Genomic DNA, 24,333 nt, shown 5'->3' on the forward strand with positions numbered 1-24,333 from the left:
TGTATAAACAAACACAAACAAACCCTTTGCCCACACTTTGATATGCCCTTTGTACTATTGTGGAGAACTTATTGGAGATCACCACACAGGAACTGCTTTATTTTTTGTAAGAGAAAGGAATATTATCAGAAAAATGTATTTCCATAGCTGATTATCTGACACCCTTTAAATGATCAAAATTAAGGATATTTAAAGCATGCATTAATCGTTGATCTACAGTCACTTTTATCCTATCAGGGAGTAATCCCCCTTTCCTTTCTTTTTTTTTTGTTATCATTAGTCTACAATTACATGAAGAATATTATGTTTACTAGGCTCTCCCCTATACCAGGTCTCCCCTATAAACCCCTTTACAGTCCCTGTCCATCAGCATAGCAAAATGCTGTAGAATCACTACTTGTCTTCTCTGTGTTATACGGCCCTCCCCTTTCTCCCACCCCCAACATTATGCATGCTAATCTTAATATTCCCCTTCTTCTTCCCCCCCCTTATTCCTCCCTATCCACCCATCCTCCCCAGTCCCTTTCCCTTTGGTACCTGTTAGTCCATTCTTGGGTTCTCTGATTCTGCTGCTGTTTTGTTCCTTCAGTTTTTCCTTTGTTCTTATACTCCACAGGTGAGGGAAATCATTTGGTATTTGTCTTTCTCAGCTTGGCTTATTTCCCTGAGCATAATACCCTCTAGCTCCATCCATGTCATTGCGAATGGTAGGATTTGTTTTCTTCTTATGGCTGAATAATATTCCATTGTGTATATGTACCACATCTTCTTTATCCATTCATCTACTGATAGACACTTAGGTTGCTTCCAATTCTTGGCTATTGTAAATAGTGCTGTGATAAACATAGGGGTGCATCTGTCTTTTTCAAGCTGGAGTGCTGCGTTCTTAGAGTAAATTCCTAGGAGTGGAATTCCTGGGTCAAATGGTAAGTTTATTTTGAGCATTTTGAGGAACCTCCATACTGCTTTCCATAATGGTTGAACTAATTTACATTCCCACCAGCAGTGTAGGAGGGCTCCCCTTTCTCCACAGCCTCGCCAACATTTGTTGTTGTTCGTCTTTTGGGTGGTATCCATCCTTACTGGTGTGAGGTGATACCTCATTGTAGTTTTAATTTGCATTTCTCTGATGACTAGCGATGTGGAGCATCTTTTCATGTGTCTTTTGGCAATCTGTATTTCTTTTTTGGAGAACTGTCTGTTCAGTTCCTCTGCCCATTTTTTAATCGGATTGTTTGTTTTTTGTTTGTTGAGGTGGGTGAGCTCTTTATATATTTTGGATGTCAAGCCTTTGTTGGATCTGTCATTTTCAAATATATTCTCCCATACTGTAGGGTTCCTTTTTGTTCTACTGATGGTGTCTTTTGCTGTACAGAAGCTTTTCAGCTTAATATAGTCCCACTAATTCATTTTTGCTGTTGTTTTCCTTGCCCGGGGAGATATGTTCAAGAAGAGGTCACTCATGTTTATGTCTAAAAGGTTTTTGCCTATGTTTTTTTCTAAGAGTTTTATGGTTTCATGACTTATATTCAGGTCTTTGATCCATTTTGAATTTACTTTGGTGTGTGGGCTTAGACAATGGTCCAGTTTCATTCTCCTACATGTAGCTGTCCAGTTTTGCCAGCACCACCTGTTGAAGAGACTGTCATTTCGCCATTGTATGTCCATGGCTCCTTTATCAAATATTAATTGACCATATATGTTTGGGTTAATGTCTGGAGTCTCTAATCTTTTCCACTGGTCTGTGGCTCTGTTCTTGTGCCAGTACCAAATTGTCTTGATTACTATGGCTTTGTAGTAGAGCTTGAAGTTGGGGAGTGAGATCCCCCCTACTTTATTCTTCTTTCTCAGGATTGCTTTGGCTATTTGGGGTCCTTGGTGTTTCCATATGTATTTTTGAATTATTTATTCCAGTTCATTGAAGAACGTTGCTGGTAATTTGATAGGGAATGCATCAAATCTGTATATTGCTTTGGGCAGGATGGCCATTTTGACGATATTAATTCTTCCTAGCCATGAGCATGGGATGAGTTTCCATTTGTTAGTATCCCCTTTAATTTCTCTTAAGAGTGACTTGTAGTTTTCAGGGTATAGGTCTTTCACTTCTTTGGTTAGGTTTATTCCTAGGTATTTTATTCTCTTTGATGCAATTGTGAATGGAGTTGTTTTCCTGATTTCTCTTTCTGTTGGTTCATTGTTAGTGTATAGGAAAGCTACAGATTTCTGTGTGTTAATTTTGTATCCTGCAACTTTGCTGTATTCCGATATCAGTTCTAGTAGTTTTGGAGTGGAGTCTTTAAGGTTTTTTATGTACAATATCATGTCATCTGCAAAGAGTGACAGTTTAACTTCTTGTTTACCAATCTGGATTCCTTGTATTTCTTTGTTTTGTCTAATTGCCGTGGCTAGGACCTCCAGTACTATGTTAAATAACAGTGGGGAGAGTGGGCATCCCTGTCTAGTTCCCAATCTCAGAGGAAAAGCTTTCAGCTTCTCACTGTTCAGTATAATGTTGGCTGTGGGTTTATCATAGATGGCCTTTATTATGTTGAGGTACTTGCCCTCTATTCCCATTTTGCTGAGAGTTTTTATCATGAATGGATGTTGAATTTTGTCAAATACTTTTTCAGCATCTATGGAGATGATCATGTGGTTTTTGTCTTTCTTTTTTTTGATGTGTTGGATGATGTTGATGGATTTTTGAATGTTGTACCATCCTTGCATCCCTGGGATGAATCCCACTTGGTCATGGTGTATGATCTTTTTGATATACTTTTGAATTTGGTTTGCTAATATTTTATTGAGTATTTTTGAATCTACATTCATCAGGGATATTGGTCTGTAATTTTCTTTTTTGGTTGGGTCTTTGCCTGGTTTTGGTATTAGGGTGATGTTGGCTTCATAGAATGAGTTTGGGAGTATTCCATCCTCTTCTATTTTTTGGAAAACTTTAAGGAGAATGGGTATTATGTCTTCTCTGTGTGTCTGATAAAATTCCGAGGTAAATCCCTCCGACCCGGGTGTTTTGTTCTTGGGTAGTTTTTTTATTACTGTTTCAATTTCTTTGTTCGTAATTGGTTTGTTTATCTTTTGTGTTTCTTCCTTGGTCAGCCTTGGAAGGTTGTATTTTGCTAGGAAGTTGTCCATTTCTTCTAGGTTTTCCAGCTTGTTGGCATATAGGTTTTCATAGTAGTCTTTAATAATTCTTTGTATTTCTGTGGACTCTGTGGTGATTTTTCTGTTCTCATTTCTGATTCTGTTGATTTGTGTTGATTCTCTTTTTCTCTTAATAAGTTTGACTGGATGCTTATCTATTTTGTTTATTTTCTGAAAGAACCAGCTCTTGGTTTCATTGATTTTTGCTATTGTTTTTTTTTTTTAGATAATTATTTTTTATGCTATTGTTTTATTGTTCTCAATTTTGTTTATTTCTTCTCTTATCTTTATTATGTCCCTCCTTCTGCTGTCTTTAGGCCTCGTTTGTTCTTCTTTTTCCAGTTTCAATAGTTGTGATGTTAGACTATTCATTTGGGATTGTTCTTCCTTCTTCAAGTGTGGCTGGATCGCTATATACTTTCCTCTTTAGACTGCTTTTGCTGTGTCCCACAGAAGTTGGGGCTTTGTGTTGTTGTTATCATTTGTTTCTATATATTCCTTGATCTCTATTTTAATTTGTTCATTGATCCATTGATTATTTAGGAGCATGTTGTTAAGCCTCCATGTGTTTGTGAGCCTTTTTGTTTTCTTTGTATAATTTATTTCTAGTTTTATACCTTTGTGGTCTGAAAAATTGGTTGGTAGAATTTCAGTATTTTGGATTTTGCTGAGGCTCTTTTTGTGGGCTAGTATGTGGTCTATTCTGGAGAATGTTCAATGTGCACTTGAGAAGAATGTATATTCTGTTGCTTTTGGATGTAGAGTTCTATAGATGTCTATTAGGTCCATCTGTTCTACTGTGTTGTTCAGTGCCTCCGTGTCCTTACTTATTTTCTGCCCGATGGATGTATCCTTTGGGGTGAGTGGTTTGTTGAAGTCTCCTAAAATGAACGCATTGCAGTCTATTTCCCCCTTTAGTTCTGTTAGTATTTGTTTCACATATGCTGGTGCTCCTGTGTTGGGTGCATATATATTTAGAATGGTTATATCCTCTTGTTTGACTGAGCCCTTTATCATTATGTAGTGTCCTTCTTTATCTCTTGTTACTTTCTTTGTTTTGATATGTATTTTGTCTGATATTAGTACTGCAACCCCTGCTTTCTTCTCGCTGTTGTTTGCCTGAAATATGTTTTTCCATCCCTTGACTTTTAGTCTGTGCATGTCTTTGGGTTTGAGATGAGTTTCTTGTAAGCAGCCTATAGATGGGTCTTGCTTTTTTATCCATTCTATTACTCTGTGTCTTTTGATTGGTGCATTCAGTCCATTTACATTTAGGGTGACTATTGAGAGATATGTGATTATTGCCATTGCAGGCTTTAAATTCGTGGTTACCAAAAGTTCAAGGTTAGCCTCTTTAGTATCTTACTGCCTAAACTTAGCTCACTTATTGAGCTGTTATATACACTGTCTGGAGATTCTTTTCTTCTCTCCCTTCTTATTCCTCCTCCTCCATTCTTCATATATTGGATGTTTTGTTCTGTGCTCTTTTTAGGAGTGCTCCCATCTTGAGCAGTTCCTGTAAGATGCCCTGTAGAGGTGGTTTGTGGGAAGCAAATTCCCGCAGCTTTTGCTTGTCTGGGAATTGTTTAATCCCACCATCATATTTAAATGATAGTCGTGCTGGATACAGTATCCTTGGTTCAAGGCCCTTCTGTTTCATTGCATTAAATATATCATGCCATTCTCTTCTGGCCTGTACGGTTTCTTTTGAGAAGTCTGATGATAGCCTGATGGGTTTTCCTTTATAGGTGACCTTTTTCTCTCTAGCTGCCTTTAAAACTCTTTCCTTGTCCTTGATCTTTGCCATTTTAATTATTATGTGTCTTGGTGTTGTCCTTCTTGGATCCTTTCTGTTGGGGGTTCTGTGTATTTCCGTGGTCTGTTCGATTATTTCCTCCCCCTGTTTTGGGAAGTTTTCAGCAATTATTTCTTCAAAGACACTTTCCATCCCTTTTCCTCTCTCTTCTTCTTCTGTTACCCCTATAATATGGATATTGTTACATTTGGATTGGTCACACAGTTCTCTTAATATTGTTTCATTCCTGGACGTCCTTTTATCTCTCTCTATGTCAGCTTCTATGCGTTCCTGTTCTCTGGTTTCTATTCCATCAATGGCCTCTTGCATCTTATCCATTCTGCTTATAAATCCTTCCAAAGTGTGTTTCATTTCTGTAATCTCCTTCCTGGCATCTGTGATCTCCCTCCGGACTTCATCCCATTGCTCTTGCATATTTCTCTGCATCTCCATCAGCATGTTTATGATTTTTATTTTGAATTCTTTTTCAGGAAGACTGGTTAGGTCTGTCTCCTTCTCTGGTGTTGCCTCTGTGATCTTGGTTTGCCTGTAATTTTGCCTTTTCATGGTGATAGAAATAGTTTGCAGAGCTGGAACGAGTGACGGCTGGAAGAACTTCCCTTCTCGTTGGTTTGTGGCCTTCCTCTCCTGGAAGAACAGCGACCTCTAGTGGCTTGTGCTGGACAGCTGCGCATAGACAGGGCTTCTGCTTCCTGCCCAGCTGCTATGGCTTTTATCTCTGCTGTTGCTGTGGGTGTGGTCTGGCGCTGGCGGCTGCTCCAAAATGGTGGAGCCGCATTGGAGTGGGAATTTCTGGGAGGCTATTTATCTCCGTACGGGTCCTCCGTGCTCCCTGCTGCCCAGGGGGTTAGAGTGCCCAGTTATCCCCAGATTCCCTACCTCTAGACTAAGTGTCCTGCCCTGCCCCTTTAAGACTTCCAAAAAGCACTCGCCAAAACAAAACCACAAACAAACAAAATAAAGAAAATAAAAATGGCTGCTCGCTTTTCTTTGTTCTCCGGCACTGGCCTCCAGTACCCGCTCACCAGTCTTGCTGCCCTGTTTCCCCAGTATGCACTGTGTCTGTACTCTGGTCCGGATGGCTGGGGCTGGGTGTTCAGCAGTCCTGGGATCCCTCTCCCTCCCCGCTCTGACTCCTCTCCTCCCTCCAGGAGCTGGGGGGTGGGGCCCTCGGATCCCGCCGGGCCAAGGCTTGTATCTTACCCTCTTTGCGAGGCACTGGGTTCTCGCTGGTGTGGATGTGGTCTGCATGTTGTCCTGTGTCCTCTGGTCTCTATTCTAGGAAGAGTTGTCTTTGTTATATTTTCATAGATATATGTGGTTTTTGGGGGAGATTTCCGCTGCTCTACTCACGCTGCCATCTTGGCTCCGCCCCCTCCAGGGTTTTTTATCCACTCAGAATAAACATGGAGAATCAAGGAATATGAACTGACTCCCATTGAAATATTAAAGGAGCATGTTAAATTGTAAAATAGACATTGAAATTGTGTAAGAGTTTAGCTTTCTATTGGCAGACTTTTGCCAATATAAAAGCTGAATCTGTTAGTCTACTACTGTTGGTGGGAATTTAAAATTAGGTAGCCCCTGTCTAAAACAGTGTGGTAGTTCCTCAAAAACTTAAAAATAGAATTACCATATGATCCAGCAATCCCATTTCTGAGTATACATCCAAAAGAATTGAAAGCAGGATCTTGAAGAGATATTTACACCCATGTTCAGTGCAGCATTATTCACAATAGCTGAGAGATGTAAGCAACCCAAATGTTCACAAACAAATAAACAAAATGTGGTATATACATGTAGTAGAATATTATTCAGTCTTACAAAAGGAAGGAAATCCTGTCACATGCTACAACATGGATTTTGAGGATCTTATGCTGCATGAATAAGAAAGTTATAAAAAGACAAATTTTGTGTGATTCCACTTATGTGAATAAGGAAACTTAAGGAGACTGAAGACAGAATGATGGTTGCCAGGGTCTGGGAGGGGGTGGAGAAAGGAATTGTTACTTAAGAGTATAGAGTTTCAGTTTTGCAAAATGAAAATGTTCTGGAGAGGGTTGCATGTTAGTGTGAATATACTTAACAGTGGGGACAGGGAGGAAGAGGAGCTCAAGATCATAAGCAGCCCATGACTCTTATTAAGTATTTACTTTATTGATCCATTACAGAACAAGGTTGTTGACCCCAGCAAACTATGTTAGTCATGGCACTTTTTACATTTTTATATTCTGTTGGTGTATTAGATGCAAGAAGTAGAAACCACTCACTATTTTAATCAAAAAGGGATCTAATATAGGCAATTAGGAGCTTACAAAATCATGGGAGGCTCAAGTAAGTGTCACTTAGCAGGGCTTCCAGTAATGTTTCCTAGGACAAGACTACTGTACTACTGGCTTACCAGGGCAGCTGCTATCTCAGCAATATTCATAGAGGCAGGGAGTCAAAGGACTACACTGGCACTGTTGAATCCAAGACATGCCACTGTAGCTGTGCTCCAAGGATCAGGAAGCCACTGCTGCCCTTACAACTATGTCTTAACACCCACCAGTTAGAATTGATGCTAAAGAGTTGTTATATCTAGTAAAGTAGACAGAGCTCTTGATATATGTGGTCTCTTCCCGGCTGTGCCACTAATTCATTGTGTGACCTCAGGTAAAACTACTGACTCTTCTGAGCACATTTTCCCCTCTACAAATCAGTGAATGATCTTTAAAATACTTCTAGTTCTAAAACTCTATGAATGAATTCTACTTTGTATTTCATTCCATAGTTATTAATTCTGTCTAGTTAAGACTTCTTTCTTCTCTAAATTTTAAGTTCTTTCTTATAGGGCCTCAGTTTTTTAAAATTATTTTCTCATATTTTCATGGTACCTGGTCTGGTGCTGTGCACAGTGTATAACAGGCTCATCACAGGTGTATGCATAGATACATTGATTGAGACCTGTCCCGTGGGAATTATCTGCCATACTTATTGCCATGTGTTACCTTTCTTTGGGGATGACATTCTAATGTAATGTAGGACTTCCTCTGAGAAATTAGCACTCAGCACCTTTTCAAACTCTTCTGTAATCAGAGATAAAATTCTTGTCCTTAAAGCAGAGCTGTGGTTACCACCCACACATATACTCTTGTGACTGAGTATGCAAAGGTTTCTTCTATGAAAATTGTGCTCCATGCATGTAAAAGGGCCTTGGCCTGTGGATAATGCCATATACTGTAGAGTTTTCTACAGGGAACCAGTGTGTATTCTGCTCCCTCCCTTATAGGGTAATCAGAAAATCATAAATCATTCCATATCTTTTTGGAATCTTTGAGGAATCACTTTTGAGAAAATGAAATTTAGAAAAAAAGGGAACTAGAATTCTCCCCAACCATGTGAATGACTTATGCACAATGCAAAATGTTTCTGAAACTTAGACTTTACATCTATAGGTCAGTCTCATGAGAAAAGCTATCTTAAATATAGATCAAATGGGAGAATTAAGCCACAAAACTGTGAAAAAGAAAGGAAAAGTAACTTTAAAATGGAGCTCTTGTTTGATGGACCTTTTGGGGTTGTGACTGAGTCCATATGGGGGATGGTTTGACAATGAGACTTACATTGCTTGAAACAACAAAATTATAGAGACTTAGACCTGAAGAACTCAGAAAAGAGGTGGAGGAGAAGGAAGTCTGAGCAAAATAGCAATAGGCAGAGTCTGAGAAGAAAATACAGTGAGAAATTTCCTATGTTGGAAATGGCCAAAGAACTTTGGGTACATATATTTCTGTTATTTCAAGAGTTTCAGTAAAGTCTGTTATAAACAAACACTTTTATATAATGGTGCTTGGGATATAAGTGAAGAGGCGACAGTGGTCACAATTGGGAAGAGGTAGAGCAAAGAGAAGATACAAGCCACAAGAGAGACAAAGGCAGGAATTTAGAGTAACAGATGATTAAGAATTCCTTCTTAACCTTGGGATAACTTGGGAAATCATTATGGATTAATTAATGGATTGGATAAACTTAGAAACCTGGGACACTTGAGGTCATTCCAAACTACACATGAAGGGTTAACGCCTGATCCTCAAGCAATGGGAAAACCCTCAAACTGCGGGGTCAGCTCGGATGGGTCCACTTGCTCTTGCTTCACTTCTTTAAGGCCTTGAATACAGAGAATCCATTCGAGAAAATTGGAGAGTGATATTAAGGGCCATTCATCCGGCTGGAGAAACCACATATTTAAAAGCAACAACAGAAAAACAAAACTCTGTAACCTGTTCACATTTGCATCTGTGTATTTTTTAGTAACTGTCACCATGATAGCAATGCAGTTTGACAAGGGTGCCCACTTAGCACAGTAAATACAAAGGAGAAAAATAACAGCTAACCATTACTGTCTTATATCTTCGTTATTTGTCTTGATCCTGTATCCCTATTAGTCTCTGACACCTCTCCCTAATAAGGAATATATTAGGCACTCAAACTTATATACTGATCAACTGAAATCAATAAACGTTGTTTTTGCTATGTCTTTCCAAGTCTTTCCAAGCTATAGAGAGTCACCTGGCAGAAATTTGATTTGGAAAATGACTCCTACATTTGTCTAGGGGATCAAAAGTAGGCCATTTACCTGATTGGTCTGGTCCAACATGAATTTCAGGTTGAGGGGGAAAATGACAGCAATTAGGTCCTCTGAGACTCTGTGTTATTAGAAGATTGACTTGTGAATGGTAAGTAGGGAAGCGGAGGTGTAAGTTCACCATGAGGCCATTCACTGCCTGAAAGCTTTATATAGGGAATTGCAGTGCTGTTTCCTGGGTGCAAAGACAAGTTTGGCAGCATATGTTTAACATCAGCCTCAGGTAAAACTCAGGACAGGGAGTTCATCAACTGGAGCCTCAAACTAAAGAAAGCTTTTTAAACCCCTGTCCCTACCTTATACCCAATTAACACTCAGCCTGGGAAGCCTCCTTAGTACAACTCCTTCAGTTAATGATAGTCTTTTATTATAGGCTTTTTTCTAATATATTCTTACATTTCATTTTAATTGTCATCTATATGCATTTCAATTATTTCCATTTCTATTTTTGAATATTTTGTTATTTCACATTTCTTTTTAATCATGTTTAAATGTATGCACACCCTCTATTTTAATAGCCAGCATGCCCGTGTTTGTCACATTAAAATCTGGATTCCCATAGTTTCAGCAGATCCTCAAAATGTGCCACTTCCAGTTTATAGATTGATATTCTAATCATGTTCCAGGCTGAAAACAGCTGCAGGAATTTGTCCTTGGAATTCTTTAGCAAGAGCTTTCAGTTGTTAAAGTCCAAATTTGACCAGCCTGGTGGATCTCTGGGACATGATTATCATCATGTTATCACCTTTACTAGAACAAACTGAGCAGGACCAGCTTCTTGTGGAACAGCTGCAGACGTCCCTTTTTCCAGAAAGGAACAGGTTAAATCCTTCCAAACCTGCTAAGGAATTTGACCTAGTTCCTTGAAACTAGAGTGGAACTTGCAAGTATAATTGGTTACAAAAAATGTGTTTCTTTCTTACTCAAAATTACTTTTGAACCCATTAAACAAAAGGCTTCTCTCTCCACATGATTCAGACCACCACTGTTGATAAACTTGACTAATTCAATATAAAATTTGGGGAGCAGACAAATAATGTGACTTCATTTTATCAAAATAAGGTTTAGGCCTCTGGTTTTTTAAGTCTGAATCCACAGTTGATGTGGTTATAGCAGTCAGGTCTCCTATCTATTTTTTTTGCCACTATGTTTAGCACAATGCCAGGCACAGTGTTCAGTGAAAGGTTGTTGAACAAGTGAGTGAATGGATGAATGAAAAGCTCCTCACAGTCTAACCCCTACCTACTTTTGCAGGTGTGTTTTCTTCTGCCTCCCTTCCAAAAAACCATAGTTTATACTCTGGATAGTTAGAGTTAGCTATTCCATTTCCTAAAAGCTGCTCCTATTTTCCCACCTCTGCGCCTGTGCTGTTGCTGTTCCCACTACTTGGAGTGCTCGTCTCTGTATCCCAAAACATGGAAAGATTACTAATTTCTCATCTCAAACGCCACTTCCTTCATTAAAATTGTATTAATTATCTCAATAAGACCTAAGTAAACCTTTCTCTTTCTAACTCTTATAAACTTTGAACCTCGTAGTCGTTTCTTATCACCCACTTCGTATTATAATTATTTTTGTGGTTAACTATTCCCTTTGCTATATATATAGTAAGCTTCTTGAGATAGTCACAGGGTCTTATTAATATTTAGAGTGACTAGCACATAGTTGACAGTAATTAGTTGCTGAAATAATTTCAGTTATCAGTTTTGCTAATGCTATATTATGAGCCCCAGAAAACTTGTGTCATTTTTCTTAATACAGTCTAATTGTTGTTCTCATATATGGACATTATTTACCTCCACAATCAGATTGGAATTGTATCTTTGTCAATATTTTCTTTACAACTAATTCTGAGGGGATTAGAGCACTTAATAAGACTCTCTTTTTGTGCTTTAAATCATCACACTTGTTTGAGTCTTTTGGTGGCATCATTAACATCATTAAACTTCATATCTTGTACTCCTCAGAGATTGAGTATTTTTTCTGTAAGTATGTGTCATTATATTCTTTTTTACCCTAAGAGTGTGTGCACTGTTATACAATCTTATGTTGGTTTCAGGTACACAACACAGTGGTTCAAAAGTTACCCATATTATTATATCCTCACGCCCTCCGGTGCGGTTGCTATCTGTCAATGTAGAAAGATGTTACAGAATCATTGACTATATTCTCCATGCTGTACTACCATCCCCGTGACAAACTTCTATTGTGATTGCAAATTATTGTGCCCCTTTATCCCCCTCACACTCCTCCTACAACCCATCCCAACCCTTCCCCTTGGTAACCACTAATCACTTCTCAGTGTCTATGAGTATCCTGTTGTTTTGTTCCTTCTCTTTTGCTTTGTGTTTATATTCCACAAATAAGTAAAGTCATATAATATTTGTCTTTCTCCACCTGGCTTATTTCTCTGAGCATAATACCCTCTAGATCATCCAGGTTGTTACAAATGGGTGGATTTCCATTCTTTTTATGGCTGTAAAAAGATTCCATTTTGTATAGTACCATGTCTTCTTTATCCATTCATTTATTGATGGACACTTAGGTTGCTTCCATATCTTGGCCATTGCAAATAGTGTGGCGATAAACGTAAGGGTGCGTATATCTTTTCAAATCAGGGATTTTATTTTCTTCAGGTATAACCATAGGAGTGGAATTAATGGGTCAAACGGTATTTCTATTTTTAATTGTTTGAGGAACCTCTATCCTGCTTTCCACAGCCGTTACACCAATTTACATTCCCATCAACACTGTAGGAGGGTTCCTATTTCTCCGCATCCTCACCAACATGTGTTATTTCTTGTCTTTTGGATAGCGGGCATCTGATGTGAGGTGGCATCCCATTGTGGTTTTAATTTGCATTTCCATGAGTAGTGATATGGAGCATCTTTTCATGTGTCTATTGACCATCTGTATTTCTTCTTTGGAGAAGTGTCTGTTCAGGTCTTCCACCCATTTTTTAATTGGGTTATTTGTTTGGATGTTGAGTTCTTTATATATTTTGGAGGTTAACCCTTTATCAGATGAGTTGCTTATGAATATATTCTCCCATACTGTGGAATGCCTTTTTGTTCTGCTGATGGTGTCCTTTACTGTATAGAAGCTTTTTAATTTGATGGAGTCCTACTTAGTTTTTATTTTGCTTCCTTTACCTGAGATGGTGTGTCATATGTTTTAAGAGTTTCTTTGCCTATGTTTTTTTGTAAGAGTTTTATGGTTTCATGACTTTTATTCAGATCTTTGATCCATTTCAAGTTTACTTTTGTGTATGGAGTTAGATAATTATCTAGTTTCATTCTCTTATATGTAGCTCTCTAGTTTCCCAACACCAGTTGTTGAAGAGACTGTCTTTTCCCCATTGTATATTCATGGCTCCTTTATCATATATTAATTGGATATGTATGCATGGGTTTATATCTGGGATCTCTATTCTGTTCCATTGATCTATGGGTCTGTTCTTGTGCCAGTACCAAATTGTTTTGATTACTGTAGCTTGGTGGTAGAGTTTGAAGTCAGGGAGCATAATCGCCCAGCTTTATTCTTCCTTCTCAGGATTGCTTTGGCTACTCATGGTCTTTTGTGGTTCCATATAAATTTTACAACTATTCTGGTTCATTGAAGAATGCTGTTGGTATTTTGATAGGGATTGCGTTGAATCTGTAGATTGCTTTAGGCAGGATGGCCATTTTAACAATATTAATTCTTCCTATCCATGAAAATGGGATGTATTTCCATTTATTGTCTTCTTTAATTTCTCTCATGAGTGTCCTGTAGTTTTCAGAGTATAGGTATTTCACCTCCTTGGTTAGGTTTATTCCTAGGAATTTTATTCTTTTTGATGCAGTTGTGAATGGAGTTGTTTTCCTGATTTCTCTTTCTGTTTTTTTGTTAGTATATAGGAATGCAACAGATTTCTGTGTATTAATTTTGTATCCTGCAACTTTGCTGAATCCAGATTTTAGTTCTGGTAGTTTGGGAGTGGATTCTTTAGGATTCTTTATGTACAATATCATGTCATCTGCAAACAGGGACAGTTTGACTTCTTCCTTACCAATCTGGATCCTTGTATTTCTTTGTGTTGTTGATTGCCATGGCTGGGACCTCCAGTACTTTGTTGAATAAAAATGGGGAGAGTGGCATCCTTGTCTTGTTCCTGATCTTAGGGGAAAAGCTTTCAACTTTTCGCAGTTCAGTATAATGTTGTCTGTGGATTTGTCATATATGGCCTTTATCATGTTGTGGTACTTGCACTCTATGCCCATTTTGTTGAGAGTTTTTATCATGAACGGATGTTGAATTTTCTCAAATGCTTTTTCAGCATCTGTGGAGATGATCATATGATTTTTATCCTTCTTTTTGTTGATGTGGTGTGTGATAGTGATGGGTTTTCTAATGCTGTACCATCCTGGAATAAATCCTACTTGATCATGATGGATGATCTTTTTGATGTATTTTTGAATTTGGTTTGCTAATATTTTGTTGAGTAGTTTTGCATCTATGTTCATCAGGTATATTGGTCTATAATTTTCTTTTTTTGTGGTGTCTTTGCCTGGTTTTGGTAATAGATTGATGCTGGCTTCATAGAATGAGTTTGAAAGTATTTGCTCCTCTTCTACTTTTTGTAAAACTTTAAGGAGGATGGGTATTAGGTCTTCTCAAGTGTTTGGTAAAATACAGCAGTGAAGCTGTCTGGTCTGGGGTTTTGTTCTTAGGTAGTTTTTGATTACCAATTCAATTTCATTGCTGGTAATTGGTCTGTTCAGAGTTTCTGTTTCATCCTGGGCCAGTCTTGGAAAGTTGTATTTTTCTAGAAAGTTGTTCATTTCTTCTAGGTTGTCCCATTTATTGGCATATAATTTTTCATATTATTCTTTAATAATTCTTTGTATTTATGTTGCCATTATGATTATTCCTTCTTCATTTCTGATATTGTTTCTCTTTGTACACTATCTTTTTTTCTTTATAAGTCTGGTTAGGTTTTTATCTATTCTGTTCATTTTCTCAAAGAACCAGCACCTGGTTTCACTGATTTTTTCCTATTGTTTTATTCTTCTCTTATTTCTGCTCTGATCTTTGTTATGTCCCTCCTTCTACTAACTGTGGGCTTCATTTGTTCTTCTTTTTCTAGTTTCCTTAATTGTGAGCTTAGACTATTTATTTAGGATTGTTCTTGTTTTTGAGTTTAGCCTGTACTGCTATGTACTTTCCTCTTAGAACTGCCTTTGCAACATCCCACAGATTTTGGGCTGTTGAGTTTTTTTCTTCATTTGTCACTATGTATTGGTTGATTTCTGTTTTAATTTGTTCATTGATCCATTGGTTCTTGAGAAGCATGTTTTTAGCCTCCATGTGTTTCTGGGCTTTTTTGTTTTCTTTGTATAATACATTTCTAGTTTTGTACCATTGTGGTCTGAGATCTGCTTGATACAATTTCAGTCTTTTTAAAAATTTATTGAGACTTTTTTTGTTGCCTAGTATGTGATCTATTCTGGAGTATGTTCTATGTACACTTGAGAAGAATGTGTATCTTGCTGTGTTTGGATGCAATGTTCTATAGATACATGTTTATAGATAGATCCATTTGATCTAATGTATTGTTCAGTGCCTCTGTTTCATTTATTTTCTGTCTGGTTGATCTATTGGTGTGAGTGGTGTATTAATGTCACCTAAAATGAAGAGTTATAGTCTGTTTCCCCTTTTAATTCTGTTAGTATTTGTTTACACATTTAGGTGCTCCTATGTTGGGTGCATAGATATTTATAATGGTTATATCCTCTTGTTGGACTGACCTCTTTATCATTACATAATGTCCTTGTCTCTTGTTACTTTTTTTGTTTTGAAATCTATTTTATCTGGTGTAAGTACTGCTAGTACTGCTTTTTTCTCCCTATTGTTTGCATGAAATATCTTCTATCCCTTCACTTTTAATCTGTGTATGTCTTTGGATCTGAAATGGGTCTCTTGTAAACAGCATATAGATGGGTCTTGTTTCTTTATCCATTGTACCACCCTGTGTCTTGATGGGTGCATTCAGTCCATTTACATTTAAGGTCATTTTTGATAGGTATATACTTATTGCTGTTTTATTAATTGTTTTCTAGTTGGTTTTATAGCTCCTCTCTGCTCCTCTTTTCCTCTCTTATAATATTCTCTTGTTATTTGATGGTTTTCTTTCAATCAAAAAGAGTTTGAATTTCTCTTTTTATATTTATTTATTTATTTTGTGTATCTATTGTTGACTTTAGTTTTGTGGTTGCCAAAGGCTCAAGGATAGCTTCCTTACTGTATAACAGTCTATCTTAAATTGCTGATTACTTTATTTCAAACACAATCTAAAAGTACGTTTTTTTCTTCTTCTTCTTTCTCCTCCACACTTATGTATTAGATGTCACAATCTTTATTTTTTGTGTATCCCTTGACTGATTTTGTGTATAGTTGATTTTGCTGCTTAGTTTTATTTTAATTCTGTACTTGTTTGGTAATTAATAGGTCTACTACCTTTACTGTGGGTTTATTTTCACTGGTGAAAGCTATTTAGCCTTAGGAACATTTCCATCTACAGCAGTCCCTTTAACATATCCTGTAGGGCTGGCTTAGTGGTGGGAAATTCCTTCTACTTCAAATTAAATAATAATCTTGCCAGGTAGAGGATTCTTGGTTGGAGATCCTTCTGTTTCAGTACATTAAATATATCATGCCACTCTGGTCTGGCCTGTATAGTTTCTGATGCAAAGTCTGCTGATAGCCTGATGGGGTTTCCTTTATAAGTAATCTTTTTGCTCTCTCTGGCTGCTTTCAATACTCTTTCCTTATCATTGATCTTTGCCATTTTAATTATGATATGTCTTGGTGTTGTCTTCCTGAAGTTCCTTTTTTTTAGGGGCTGTCTGTGCTTACCTGACCTGACTGTATTTTCCCTTCCCCAGATTGGGGAAGTTTTCAATAATTATTTCCTCAAAGAGACTTTCTACCCCTTTTTCTCCTTCTTCTCCTTCTGGTACCCCTATTATGTGAATATGGTTCCTTTTGTATTGGTCACACAACTCTCTTATTATTTCTAGAGATCCTTTTTTCTCTCTGTTCCTTAGCTTCATTGTGTTCCTGTGTTCAATGAACCTTCATTGTGTTCAATTTCCATCTCAGGCACAGTTTCTTCTACTTGCAATAGTCTACTCTTAAATCCTTCCATTGTATGTTTCATTTCAGATACTGTGTTCTTCAGCTCTGAGTGGCTGTTTTCAGGTCCTCTATCTCTTTGTTGGAGTCCTACCTGAGATCTTGAATATTTTTCTGTAGATCCATGACCATATTTATACTTTTCCTTTGAAATGTTTATCAAGAAGATTGGTGATCTTTGTTTCATTTAGCCCTCTTTCTGGTGTCTTGTCCTGTAGTTTTGTTTAGAACATATTCCTCTGCCTCCTCATTTTGTCAAGGTTTCTGTATTTCTTCCTTTGTATTAGATGGCTCTGCTATGCTTCCTGGCCTGTGAAGTAATGGTTTTATGAAGGAAGCATCCTATGGTGCCTAGAAGCTCAAGACTCTTTACTGTCCAGCTGTGGGAGCTCCAGCTGTTGGCATGCAGTGGATGGGGCTACCTTTCTGTCTGTCTTCTGTAGTACTCTAAGTCTGGGGTGGCAGCTTGCTTCAGCCATACCTTTGTGATCAGTGAAGTCTCTGCTGGAATCACTGTGGGTGGGCATGCTCTCTACTTGCCCTGCAGCAAAGGTAGGGCTGCAGGGTTAATAGGGTGGGCAGGCTGATGTGCAGGTGTGCCCAGGCCTGATGTGCAGAACCAGTCTTGGACACCTGCAGGGAGGAAGGAGCTCTTGGGGCTGGCTCCTGCAGGCACCTCCCCAGTTGGGCTGAAATTGAGCTGAGAAAGCTGAGAGATCCTCCCTCTGCCTGCCAGGCAGCAAAGTCTGACACTGCTGCTGGGCCAAGTGGGTTGGCTGTCAGTGCACACAGGGAGGAGCCTTGGGGCTGCATTGCCAGTGAAAGGACTGGAGAGTCTGGGGCTCCCTAGAGTTCCTGACCTACTGGGCCAAGGGAGGGCTGGGGAGATATCATCTACCCGCCCTTTTTCCCGAGAAGTGAGCTCGGTCCAACACTCACCCCACTGGCATCCCTCCCACTGCTGGGAAGTCTTTCAAACTGCCCCCTCTGGTTTTGTCTCAGGGGCACCAGTGGAGTTTGCCTGTTCTCCCCAAGTGGCTAGAATCTCAGCCTCCCTGAGTGTTCCACCTGTCCTTGGTATCTAGCCCCGCTAATCACCAGAACCCAGTGTAATATGGGTTTGTGCTCCCAGAGCAGAGCTCCAGGGCCAGGTGTTCAGCGATCCTGGGCTTCTACCCACTCCCCACTCTGGTCCTCTTTCTCCAGCCTGTACACTGGGGTGGGTGGAAGGCTTGGGTCCCGTTCAGTCTTGGCTCTGCCACTTTACCTTCTTCTGTTTGAGAGAATCTCTTCTTCCTTGATGTAGGGGGTCTGTTCTTCAGTCTTCTGGTTGTTTTCAGGTTTAGTTGTATTTGCTGCATTTTCTTCTTGTATGTGTTTTTGAAAGGAGGTTTCCACCTTGCCTTCCTACTCCATCATCTTTTTCTCTGCTCTCCCTCTCATTAAATTCTTAATTCCTCTGGTCATTCATTCCTGGTATTCTTGCCTGCTTTCCTAAAAGGTGGCATTTCCATCCATTCATCCATTTACATAAGAGGCAAAAGTCTTCATGAAGACCCTTGTAGCTGATGTTTCTGTATATTTTTAAACATTTCTTTCTACAAATGACCTCTTCTTGACAGTTAATGGTAAAACCAAAGATTCCCTTCCAATTTCTGTTTAATTAGTTATCACCACCTGCAAGACATATAGAGAGAGGAGATGGAGCACAGATTATCCCAGAATTGAGCCTGGAAATGAATTGAGAATCCTCCCTCTTGAAAGCAGAAACACTGCTATGTGCTTTATTTCCTAAAACTCCTTACCCTCTTGAGGAAGATTTGTATTATCTCATTTGGGAGAGTTTATGGATTTAAGACAAAAGGTATAAAGGTGTGTACAAATTGTCCTTTATAAAATTTGAGATAGTCTTTATTCTGGCACTGCAGTATATATGTAGCAGTCCTGGATTACAACTTCCCAAGTCTCCTAAAGGCAGTATTCCTAAAATAAACACTCCTCCAGGCAGTCCCTCACCAGTTCTTATTTTAAATAAAATTGTTTTCACCAGGCTCTTTCTATTACAGGATAGCTGTGTTCTGCCTGTTTCTTCTCTTTCTTTATCATTCCCTCCCTATCTCCTTTTCATCTTTTCTGGGTTTTTTTTCATTCTCTTTATTCTAATTTACATCATCATACCTAGTCAGAAAATAGTTTTCTGTTAGTTAAGGTAATTTCATAGTCTTCTAGACTTAACTGATTTTTTCAAAACATCTGTTTCTTATTGAAAACATACATTGAGCATCTATGATTAGCCAGATCCTGGACTGGGTAAGGTGATACAGTCATAAACAAATTATGTATGTCCCTTCCTTTATGGAGCTCATTGTCTAATGGAGGTGGCATTCATTAAATAAATAATAGCATAAGTAACTCTGTAACTAAAAGTCTATAATAGGGTGTAATCAGAGAGAGCCTTATTGATAAAGTGGCATTTAAGCTGAATCTTGTGAATGCAAATGTCTTGCCAATGGGTTTCAGCCCCGAGCAAGTTCACTATGGATTCAGTGAGACTGAAAAATGTCAACGGAACGTTCTTGGGGTGAAAGGGTTTATACCCAGCTTTATTCCCATGGTGGCAGGTCAATCACTAGAATCCTGTCCACTCAGAGCAAGTCTGCATGCAGCAACCTGGTCTCTACCCCCGCAGCCTTCTCAGTCTCTGTCCTCAGCACTACAACCACACTAGTCTCTCGTCTCCTACAGCCGTGTAGCTGTGCAGCAGCTGTGTGGCTGTGCTACCATATCACCCAGAGCACTGGGTGGAGCTCTTTATATAGAGTCAATAGCATTGTATTGCCCACACGTGTGTAGTGAGCTAGCCAACCAGGGCCAGGTGAGAATCCTGGCCATAGGAACCTTCATTTTATACACAGAAAGTGTGAATGAGATGTGAAGGGGTTTGGAATATTGAAGATAAAGAGAAAAGACCAATGTGTTGGGAACATTTCAAGCCAAGGGTAGGTATTTGAGGTGAGATAGAAAGGGACCACTACATGCAATGCCACCACAGACCATGTTAAGTATTTTGGACTTAATTCTAAAAAAAGGAGAAAAGCTACTGCTAAGTTTTAAATAAAGAAATTATATGATCAGATTTCATTATTTTTAGCAATGACTATAGAGAAATAGAAGATTTAGGAGACTCATAAAAAAGCAGTTGCTGTAGCCTAGGTGTGTAATGATACTGGTTTGTACTAGTAGAGATGAGGAGAAGCAGATTTTTTAAGGTATCATTGATACACACTCTTAAGAAGGTTTCACATGAGCAACATTGTAGTTACTACATTCACCCATATTATCAAGTCCCCCCCACACCCAATTGCAGTCAGTGTCCATCAGCATAGTAAGATGCCACAGTCACTAGTCTTCTTTGTGCTACACTGTCTTCCCCCTGACCCCACCCACACCATGTCTGCCAATCATAATGCCCCTCAATCCCCTTCTCCCTCCCTCCCCGCCTGTCCTCCCCCATCCCTCCCCTTTGGTAACCACTAATCCCTTCTTGGAGTCTGTGAGTCTGCTGCTGTTTTGTTCCTTCAGTTTTGCTTTGTTGGTATACTCCACAAATGAGGGAAATGACTTGCTATTTGTCTTTCTCCACCTGGCTTATTTCCCTGAGCATAATACCCTCTAGCTCCATCCATATTGTTGCAAATGGTAGGATTTGTTTTCTTCTTATTGCTGAATAATATTCCATTGTGTATAAGTACATCTTCTTTATCCATTCATCTACTGATGGACACTTAGGTTGCTTCCATTTCTTGGCTATTTTAAACAGTGCTGCGATAAACACAGGGGTGCATATGTCTTTTTGAAACTGGGTTCCTGCATTCTTAGGATAATTTCCTAGGAGAGGAATTCCTGGGCCAAATGGTATTTCTATTTTTAGTGTTTTGAGGAACCTCCATATTGCTTTCCACAATGGTTGAACTAATTTACATTTCCACCAGCAGTGTAGGAGGGTTTCCCTTTCTACTCATCCTCACCAGCATTTGTTGGAGAAGCAGGTATTTTTTAACTGTACTATGGAAAGAACTCACAAACCTTAGCACTTCCATCTGCATGAGTTTAAATCTCTTTTGTCTGGAGGCAGAACATATGTGATATGACTTCTCATGGAGCGTAGCAGTCTTACTTAAGATTAATTCATGATAATAAATTAAAATATTTCATTATGGAAAGAAACAGATCAAAGAAGAAGAGACTCTGTTAGAATATAAATGCCACCAGGACAGGGATTTTTCTTGTTCACTATTGCATCTCTGGCACCTGGAATAGTACCTGACACATAGTAGCTAGTAAATAAATATTTGTGGAATGAATGCCAGTGGTCCCAAGTATAGTACAGAAGCCAACTAAGCAAGTTGCCTTGGCCAAGACTTCAATTACAAGAAGAAAAATTTAGATTAAATTCTACCATCACTTCCTCATACTACCTCTACAAAAAGGCAACGCAATGAAGCTTTGTTTTCAAACATGGGAAATGAGGAATTTGAGTTAACTGGGCAGTCTACAATCAATATGGATAAAATCCCTCTAGGAAGATTGGGTGGGATCAAGTGAAGGTGCAGGAACCCTTCCTGTGCAAGAGCCCAGTACAAGAAATCATGGAGTATGAGTATATCTGAGTGTGTGGGCTGAACTCCTGGCTTTAATTACACCAAGTGGACAAAAGTTCATCGTTCAGTGCTCATTTGCCATTTCAAAAATCCTAGGGTGCTTAGGAATTACGGTAAATCTATTCTGCCTATGCTCTATAAATGGAACAAAGCCTTACATCACACAGCTATGAGATATATAGGTCCCCTTATCAGCAAGACCCACTGAGAAAGACCTGTCTGACTATAGTTATCTTTTGGCTCTTCTAAATTGAATTTTTCCAAATTTAAATAGCTGAATCCATTAGTATGAAGTTTTCCAACAGCATTTGCTCACATTGTGTCTCTGTGTCACATTTTGGTCATTCTCGCAATATGTCAAATTTTTCATTATTATTATTTTCATTATAGTGATCTGTGCTCTGTGATCTTTGATACTACTATTGTAATTGTTTTGGGGTGCAATGAACTACACCCATAAAAGACAGTGAACTTAACTGATGTGCGATGTGTGTGTTCTTATTGCACCACCAGTCATTCCCCTTCTCTACCTCTCTTTGGGCTTTTTACTCCCTGAGGCATAAAAATATTGAAATTAGGTCAATAATAACCCTACAGTGTCCTCTAAGTGTTCAAGTGAAAGGAAGAGTCACACATCTCTCACTTTAAATCAAAAACTAGAAAAGATTAAACTTAGTGAGGAAGGCATGTTGAAAGCTGAGATAGGCCAGAGGCTGGTCCTCTTGCTCCAGTTCGTGAAATTGTGAGTGCAAAGGGAAAGTCCTTGAAGGAAACTGAAAGTGCTATTTCAGTGAACACAAAAATGATAAGAGAGCGAAACAGCCCTATTGCTGATATGGACAACATTTTAGTGGTCTAGATCAAACCATCCACAACATTCCCTTAAAACAAAGCCTAATCCAGAACAAAGCCCTAATTTCTCAATACTAGGAAGGCTGAGATTGGTGAGGAAGCTACAGAGGAAAAGTTTGAAGCTAGTAAAGATTGGTTCATGATGTTTAAGGAAAAAGGCTGTCTCTGTAACATAGAAGTACAAGGTGAAGCAGCAAGTGATGATGGAGAGACTGCAGCAAGTTATCCAGGAGATCCAGCTAAGATAATTAATGAAGGTGGCTAGACTAAACAGAATCTCAGTATAGATGAAATAGGCTTCTGTTGCAAGAAGATGCTGTCTAGGACTTTCATAGCTAGAGAGGAGAAATCAACGCCTGGCTTTAAAGCTTCAAAGGACAGGCTGACTCTTTATTGGGGTTAATACAGCTGCTGACTCTTGAGTTAAAGCCAATGCTCATTTACCATCCCCAAAATCCTAGGGTGCCTAGAAATTATGGTAAATCCATTCTGCCTTTGCTCTATAAATGGAACAAAGCCTGAAGGACAGCACATCTGTTTCCAACATGGTTTACTGAATATTTTAAGGCCACAGTTGAGACTTACTTCTCAGGAAAAAAAAAGAATTCCTTTCAAACTATTACTGCTCATTGAGCATGTATCTAGTCACCCAAAAGCTCTAATGGAGCTGTACAATGGAATTAATGTTTTCATGTCTGCTAACATAACATCCATTCTGAAGCCCATGAATCAAGGAACTTTCAGTTCTTATTATTGAAGGAATATTCTTAAGGCTATAGGTGCCATATGTAGTGATTCCTCTGGTGTACTCGGGCAAAGTCCATTGAAAATCTGGAAAGGATTCAACATTCTAGATGCCATTAAGAACATTCTCAGGAAATGATCAAAATATCAACATTAACAGGGGTTTGGAAGAAGTTAATTTCAACTCTCATGGATGACTTTGAGGGGTTCAAAACTTCAGCGGAGGAAGTAACTGCAGATGTGGTGGTGGCAGAGAACCAGAATTAGAAGTAGAGTCTGAAGGTCCCTGAATTGCCACAGTCTCAGGTTCAACCCTCAGCGGATGAGGAATTGCTTCCCATGTAGGGCCAGAAAAAGTGGTTTCTTGAGATGGAATCTATTCCTGGTGAAGATGCTAAGATTGTCAAAATGACAACAAAGGATTTACACTTAGTGGACAAAGCAGCAGCCTGATATGAAAGGACTGACTCTAATTTTGAAAGAAGCTCTACTGTGGGTAAAATGCTATCAAACAGCATCTCATACTACAGGGAAATCGTTCAGGAAAGGAAGAGTCAACCAATGCAGCAAACCTCATTGTTATCTTATTTTACCCCAGCCTTCATCAACCACCACTCTTGTCAGTCAGCAGCCGTCAGCATCAAGGCAAGACCCTCCATCAGCAAAAGGATTATGACTTGCTGAAAGCTCGGATGATGGTTATAATTTTTTAGAGCAATAAGATATTTTCTTGTTTTTTTAGATATAATGCTATTGCACACTTAGTAGATTATGGTATAGACTATACTATGCTATAGTACAGTGTAAACATTTATATGAAAACCAAAAAACTCATCTGACTCACTTCATTGTGATACAGCCTTGTTACAGTGGTCAGGAACCTGTATTTACTGAGTTGTGCTACCATCACCACAATCAATTTTATAATATTTTCATCACACTGCTAAAATCCCCACACCCTTGTGCAGGCACTGCCCTGTCCCCACGCACCACCGAGCCCTAGGTAACCACAAATCAACTTTTTGTCTCTATAGATTTGCTTATTCTGGACAATTCATATAACTAGAATCATACAGTATGTTGTCTTTTGTGACTGGTTTCTTTCACTTAGCCTATTTTCAGGATTCATTCATGTTGTAGATCATTAATGCTTCACTTTATCTTCAGTAATCCATTGTAGGAATATTTCCACGTTTTGGTTATTACAAATAATACTGCCATGAACACTGGTGTACAATATTTTGTGGACATATGTTTTCATTTCTCTTGGGCATATACCTAGGAGTAGAATGGCTGGATCA

The 24,333-nt window shown here is 38.7% G+C and overlaps 1 long non-coding RNA gene across 1 annotated transcript in view; it reads left to right on the forward strand.

Moving 5' to 3' along the window:
* Window positions 1-24,333, forward strand: part of LOC130679095 (uncharacterized) — a 173,400-nt gene that overhangs the window by 24,410 nt on the left and 124,657 nt on the right. The window lies entirely within an intron of this gene.

The sequence above is a fragment of the Manis pentadactyla genome, chromosome 10 (genome assembly GCF_030020395.1).
Source record: "Manis pentadactyla isolate mManPen7 chromosome 10, mManPen7.hap1, whole genome shotgun sequence".
Lineage (NCBI taxonomy): Eukaryota > Metazoa > Chordata > Mammalia > Pholidota > Manidae > Manis > Manis pentadactyla.